Raw genomic sequence first — 6,790 nt, forward strand, 5'->3', positions numbered from 1 at the left:
GGAATGGAATGGAATGGAATGGAATGGAATAGAATAGAATAGAATAGAATAGAATAGAATAGAATAGAATAGAATAGAATAGAATAGAATAGAATAGAATAGAATAGAATAGAATAGAATAGACCAGGTTGGAAGAGACCTTCAAGATCATTGTGTCCAACCTATCACCCAACACCACCTAATCAACTAAACCATGCAACCAAGCACCCTGTCAAGTCTCCTCCTAAACACCTCCAAATATAGTCCTTGCACAGGAGGGGAGAGGAGGGGAGGGGAAGGGAGGGGAGGGGAGGGGAGGGGAGGGGAGAGGAGAGGTTCGGAGAGGTTCGGAGAGGTTCGGAGAGGAGAGGAGAGGAGAGGAGAGGAGAGGAGAGGAGAGGAGAGGAGAGGAGAGGAGGGGAGGGGAGGGGAGGGGAGGGGAGGGGAGGGGAGGGGAGGGGAGGGGAGGGGAGGGGAGGGGAGGGGAGGGGAGAAAAGGTCATGTTAAGCTTCAGTGATGTGATGCAAAAAATAATCTTCTTCTGAGTTCTGAATTTTAAAAAAGTGCATCAATGTCCAACTTGCAACAATTCAGACGGAGCAGAAGGATTCAACAACAAAGCCTTAAGAATGAATGGCTCTCTCAAGCTGGTACTTCACAGAAGAGAGCAATAGCAGCACTCAGAGCCTCAGACCTCTTTTTTAAACTCAGGCAGCATCAGTTTTCCAAACTACAAAAGACAAACACATTCAAAGCCTGCTGTTCAGCTTGCCTGCTGAGTCCAAATGGTTTCAGACAAAATAGGAACCCTTCCCACCTACACACTTATAGAAGTCAACTTACCCTCAAAGAACAACAGCTAATAGCAATTCAGTTGCATTGCACCAGACAAGGATAAAATTACCTGGCTCCACCTAAGGAAGAAAACTGTGTGGCTGTGACAATAAATGGTCTAAAGTTTGAAGTAAACTCTTCTCTTTTAAAAATCCTTAGCTAATGTGTACTTGTGTAGGTTGTGTGAATTCTATACTGTAAGTGGAATTATATATAACTTTCTTGTACTGTTATGTTATTTTTATATTTCAGTGACTGAGGCTCAGACAAGTCCTTATTGCTCTCTACAGCTGTCTGAAGAGAGGCTGAAGCCAGGCAGGGGTTGGTCTCTTCTCCCAGGCAACCAGCACCAGAACAAGAGGACACAGTCTCAAGCTGCACTAGGGGAGGTTTAGGCTCGATGTTAGGAAGAAGTTCTTCACAGAAAGAAAGATTGGCCATTGGAATGTGCTGCCCAGGGAGGTGGTGGAGTCACCGTCACTGGAGGTGTTTAGGAAGAGACTGGATGAGGCACTTGGTGCCATGGTTTAGTTGATTAGATAGTATTGGATGATAGGTTGGTGTGCTGGGTTGAGGCAGTCCCCTTCCCCACCCCTGGCCACAATAAAACACTCAGACAAACGGATTGCAAAAGTGATGGAAAGTTTAAATAGAAAGCAGTGAACTTTTACAGAAAAAGCAAAAGCACAGTGATAAAGAAAAATCCCAAAGCAGACCCAGAGAGATCCCATCCCCACCTGAGGGTACACCCGAGACCCCCAGGGCTCCTTCTTCCCCCTCCCATTGCTAGGCTAGTCTCAGCTGGCCAGATCTGAGACTGCCCATCCCCCCGTGGCCTTGGGCCTAGCCAGGCCCAAAGCCAGGAGACATCTCCCCAGTTACCGGCTGACGGAGGAGGAAGAAAAGAGAGCGTGCTAGACTCCGCACTGCATCTTATAGTGGTGCAAAGGATTGTGGTATGAAATACTACATAATTTCCTGTGTCCACCCCTGGGCTGGACTTCTGGACACAGGAAGTAAACACTGCAGGGGGGCACCCAGCTCAAACTGTAACAGTTGGACTCGATGATCTCGAAGGTCTTTTCCAACCTGGCTAATTCTATTCTATTCTATTCTATTCTATTCTATTCTATTCTATTCTATTCTATTCTATTCTATTCTATTCTATTCTATTCTATTCTATTCTATATGGTGGTGGCTTAACATAACAGACTACAGAAAACACTTTACAAAACAAATGATAGCTGTGGATTTGACATTGTCCATCATTCAGGATATCACAGTATCACCAAGGTTGGAAGAGACCTCAAAGATCATCAAGTCCAACCTGTCACCACAGACCTCATGACTAAACCATGGCACCAAGTGCCACGTCCAGTCCCCTCTTGAACACCTCCAAGGATGGTGACTCCACCACCTCCCTGGGCAGCCCATTCCAATGGTGAATTACTCTCTTTGTGAAGAACTTTCTCCTCACTTCCAGCCTAAACTTCCCCTGGTGTAGCTTGAGTCTGTGTCCTCTTGTTCTGGTTCTGTTTGCTTGGGAGAAGAGACCAACTCCCTCCTGGCTACAACCACCCTTCAGGTAGTTGTAGACAGCAATAAGGTCTCCTCTGAGCCTTCTCATCTCCAGGCTTAACAACCCCAGCTCCCTCAGCCTCTCCTCATAGGGCTTGTGCTCAAGGCCTCTCCCCAGCCTCGTTGCCCTTCTCTGGACACGTTCAAGTGTTTCGATGTCCTTCTTAAATTGAGGGGCCCAGAACTGGACACAGTACTCAATGTGTGGCCTAGCCAGTGCAGAGTACAGGGGCACAATGACTTCCCTGCTCCTGCTGGCCACACAATTCTTGATGTATGCCAGGATGCCATTGGTCTTCTTGGCCACCTGGGCACACTGCTGGCTCATGTTTAGGCAGCTGTCAATCAGCACCTCTAGGTCCCTCTCTGTTTGGCAGCTCTCCAGCCACTCTGACCCCAGCCTGTAGCTCTGCATGGGGTTCTTGTGGCCAAAGAAATGACAGGAATTTATGAATCTGTACTTCACAGCTTATTCACAGCTTGTACCTGTACATTATGTCTCAAAACAGCTTTAAAAAAACCAGTACATAGTATACCATTTTAACTAAGGAACAGTGGGGGGAAAATGAGTTCATCCAAATATAAACTTGGCAGCTAACTCTGGTGTTAGTGTTTTCAATGTGCTGTGTTTTACTGTAAGAGATTCCAAGTTTAGATTGAGGAGCTAGGAATGGAATTCACAGGATCATAGAATCAGAGAATATCAGGGATTGGAGGGGACCTGCAGAGATTGAGTCCAACACTCCTGCCAAAGCATTCCTTCCTTCAAGTGAGTCCACCACATCATGCAGCTTGGTGTCACTGGCAAACTTGCTGAGGGTGCACTCGATGCCACTGTCCCTGAAAAAGATGTTATCCAGCACTGGATCCAGTACAGATCCCTGAAGAACTCTACTTGTCACTGGTCTCCTGGACATTGAGACATTGATCACAACCCTTTGATTCCATCCATCTAGCCAGTTCCTTATGCAATGGGTGGTCCATCCATCAAGTCCATGTCTTTCCATCTTAGAGACAAGGAGGTTGTGTAGGACTGTGTCAAAAGCCTTGCACAAGTCCAGGTAGATGATGTCAGTTGCTCTTCCCTTACCTACCAGAGCTGCAACTGTCACAGAAGGCCACGAGATCTGTCAGGCACAAATTGCCTGTCATGAAGCCACATTGGCTGTCATCCATCCCCTTGCTATTTTCCACGCACATCAGCACAGTAACCAGGAGGATCTGCTCCATGATCTTACCTGGCACAGAGGTGAAAATGACTTCTCTGGGACTCTAATCCTAAACCCCAATCCTAAAGCTAACCCCTTTCACTAACCCTAATGGTGCCACAAACGCCAACCCTAACCCTGTGCTCCTCGGCTGCCCAGCCTGAGCCACATCTGCGCCGGAACTCGGGCCCGTCTGGTCCCCGCTTTGCTCGCCGGGCGCCTGCTGGTAGCGCGGACGCGCGATGGCACCGGCGTTTCCTTACTGGTAGGCTGCAAAGAGCGCGGCGGCAGCGCCCAGCAGGCACCGCAGGAACGTTTGCCCCTTGCTGGCGTCCGGTGGCGAGCCAGTGCCTTGCTATGTCCACACGGCGGCAGTAGTGAGCGCGACAGCACGCCTCGCTGGCCCGCATACGCCGACCTCCTAGCAACGCGTGGCTGTGCTGCCACAGCAACGAACGTGCCTATGGCGCGGGCGCCGGGTCCACCGCAACGGCGGCTCCGCTGCCACAGCGCCTCGGGGGCATTTCCCTACCAGGGCCTGCAGGGGGGCAATCGCCCCGAGCAGGGATGGGAAAAAGGGAAAGGGAGAACTGGGGGCTTTTGAAAGTGTTTCTTTATCTGGGATAGAGAGACAATTAGAGGGGAGCATTTACTAGCATTTACAGGCATTTAAGAAACCTTCCATAGCATAAACATATACACTTATGTCTCTATTTAAACATGAAGGCATGAGATTTAACACATCCAAGTGCCGGGTTCTGCACACTGGCCACAACAACCCCATGCAGAGCTACAGGCTGGGGTCAGAGTGGCTGGAGAGCAGCCAGGTGGAGAGGGACCTGGGGCTACTGGTCGATGGTAGGCTGAACATGAGCCTGCAGTGTGCCCAGGCAGCCAAGAGAGCCAATGGCATCCTGGCCTGGATCAGGAACAGTGTGGCCAGCAGGAGCAGGGAGGTCATTCTGCCCCTGTACACTGCACTGGTTAGGCCACACCTCGAGTACTGTGTCCAGTTCTGGGCCCCTCAGTTTAGGAAGGATGTTGACTTGCTGGAGTGAGTCCAGAGAAGGGCAACGAAGTTGGTGAGGAGTTTGGAACACAGCCCTATGAGGAAAGACTGAGGGAGCTGGGGTTGCTTAGCCTGGAGAGGAGGAGACTCAGGGGTGACCTTATCACTCTCTACAACTGCCTGAAGGGAGGTTGTAGACAGGCAGATGATGGTCTCTTCTCCCAGGCAGCCAGTACCAGAACAAGAGGACACAGTCTCAGGCTGCACCAGGGGATGTTCAGGTTGGATGTTAAGAAGAAGTTCTATACAGAAAGAGTGATTGCCCATTGGAATGGGCTGCCCAAGGAGGTGGTGGAGTTGCCATCATTGGAGGTTTTCAGGAGGAGACTTGATGGGGTGCTTGGTGCCATGGGTTAGCTGTTTGGGTGGGTTGGATTGGTTGATGGGTTGGACGCGATGATCTTGAAGGTCTCTTCCAACTTGGTTTGTTTTGGTTTGGTTTGGTTTAAGAAATGCACCTATAAGCACTATATATGCTATTATATGTGGTATCTGTTTAAACTGCTGTATTGTCACTTTCATACCCAAGTCTAAATAGAAGTCCAAAAGGATACATACTTACAATTAGATTTCAGACTACTTAAGCTTAGTTCTCTATTTATGCTTAGTTCTCCATTCACACTTCTCTGTAATGTCTAGGCTACCACAGTATGTCTGCTTAGACTTACTATGTAACACAGTAAGTACATATGGCTCTGTTCTGATGTTTTTTTCTATTTAAAACTAAAGGAAGCCACAAATGAAGCAACTTCAAAGTCCATTATTTTTCCATTTATATATACACAAGTTGTTTTGATGTTTTAAGACTGTGAATCTCTCTAGTTAGGACTTTTTAAATATTCTAGAAGCCTCTATATAACACAGGAGATACAGGGAGTTTTATTATTAAATCTTTTTTTTTTTACATATAAATGAATACAATTCTTCAATAGATAAAAATATGAGATTTTTCTCTGTTTGAAAAACCTCACACTCATACTTACAGTTTTAAATATTTCTTAATCCCCTCCACAAATTTTCAGGCATTTCAAGCATTTTGGGGATGCAAACACCCTTTTGGGAGGTGTGGCCCCATCCCGTACTCACCTGCTCCTCTGCTGCATCATCACCCCTCAATGTGGCATCATCACTCTACCTAGAACCCCCAATTGCTTTTTATTCACACACACACACCCACCCCCAAATAGGCACAAAATAATGAAACTGCCTGGCCAGCAGCTCATTACTTCAATACTTATATTCAGTATTCAGTATTCAGTATCACCAATGGGCCAATGGCATCCTGGCCTGCATTAAGAACAGTGTGGCCAGCAGGAGCAGGGAGGTCATTCTGCCCCTGTACACTGCACTGGTTAGGCCACACCTCGAGTACTGTGTCCAGTTCTGGGCCCCTCAGTTTAGGAAGGATGTTGACTTGCTGGAACGAGTCCAGAGAAGAGCAACAAAGTTGGTGAGGGGTTTGGAACACAAGCCCTATGAGGAGAGACTGAGGGAGCTGGGGCTGCTTAGCCTGGAGAGGAGGAGGCTCAGGGGTGACCTTATTGCTCTCTACAACTACCTGAAGGGGGGTTGTAAACAGGCAGAGGTTGGTCTCTTCTCCCAGGCAGCCAGCACCAGAACAAGAGGACACAGTCTCAGGCTGCACCAGGGGAGGTTCAGGTTGGATGTTAGGAAGAAGTTCTATACAGAAAGAGTGATTGTGTTATGGAATGGGCTGCCCAAGGAGGTGGTGGAGTCACCGTCATTGAAGGTGTTCAGGAGGAGACTTGACAGGGTGCTTGGTGCCATGGGTTAGCTGTTTGGGTGGGTTGGATTGGTTGATGGGTTAGACACAATGATCTTGAAGGTCTCTTCCAACCTGGTTTGGTTTATTCTAATAAAGGTTTTATTCTAATAAAGGTTACATGGGTTAGTTGATTAGGTGGTGTTGGGTGATAGGTTGGACGTGATGATCTTGAAGGTCTCTTCCAACCTGGTCTATTCTATTCTATTCTATTCTATTCTATTCTATTCTATTCTATTCTATTCTACCAAGGTTGGAAGAGACCTCAAAGATCATCGAGTCCAACCATACACACCAAAAGGATAACTCTGCTAGAGAAATAAAGGAGGGGGTGTACC

Source organism: Melanerpes formicivorus, unplaced genomic scaffold (genome assembly GCF_026170545.1).
Source record: "Melanerpes formicivorus ecotype bairdi unplaced genomic scaffold, bMelFor1.0.p_v2 SCAF_4, whole genome shotgun sequence".
Taxonomy (NCBI): domain Eukaryota; kingdom Metazoa; phylum Chordata; class Aves; order Piciformes; family Picidae; genus Melanerpes; species Melanerpes formicivorus.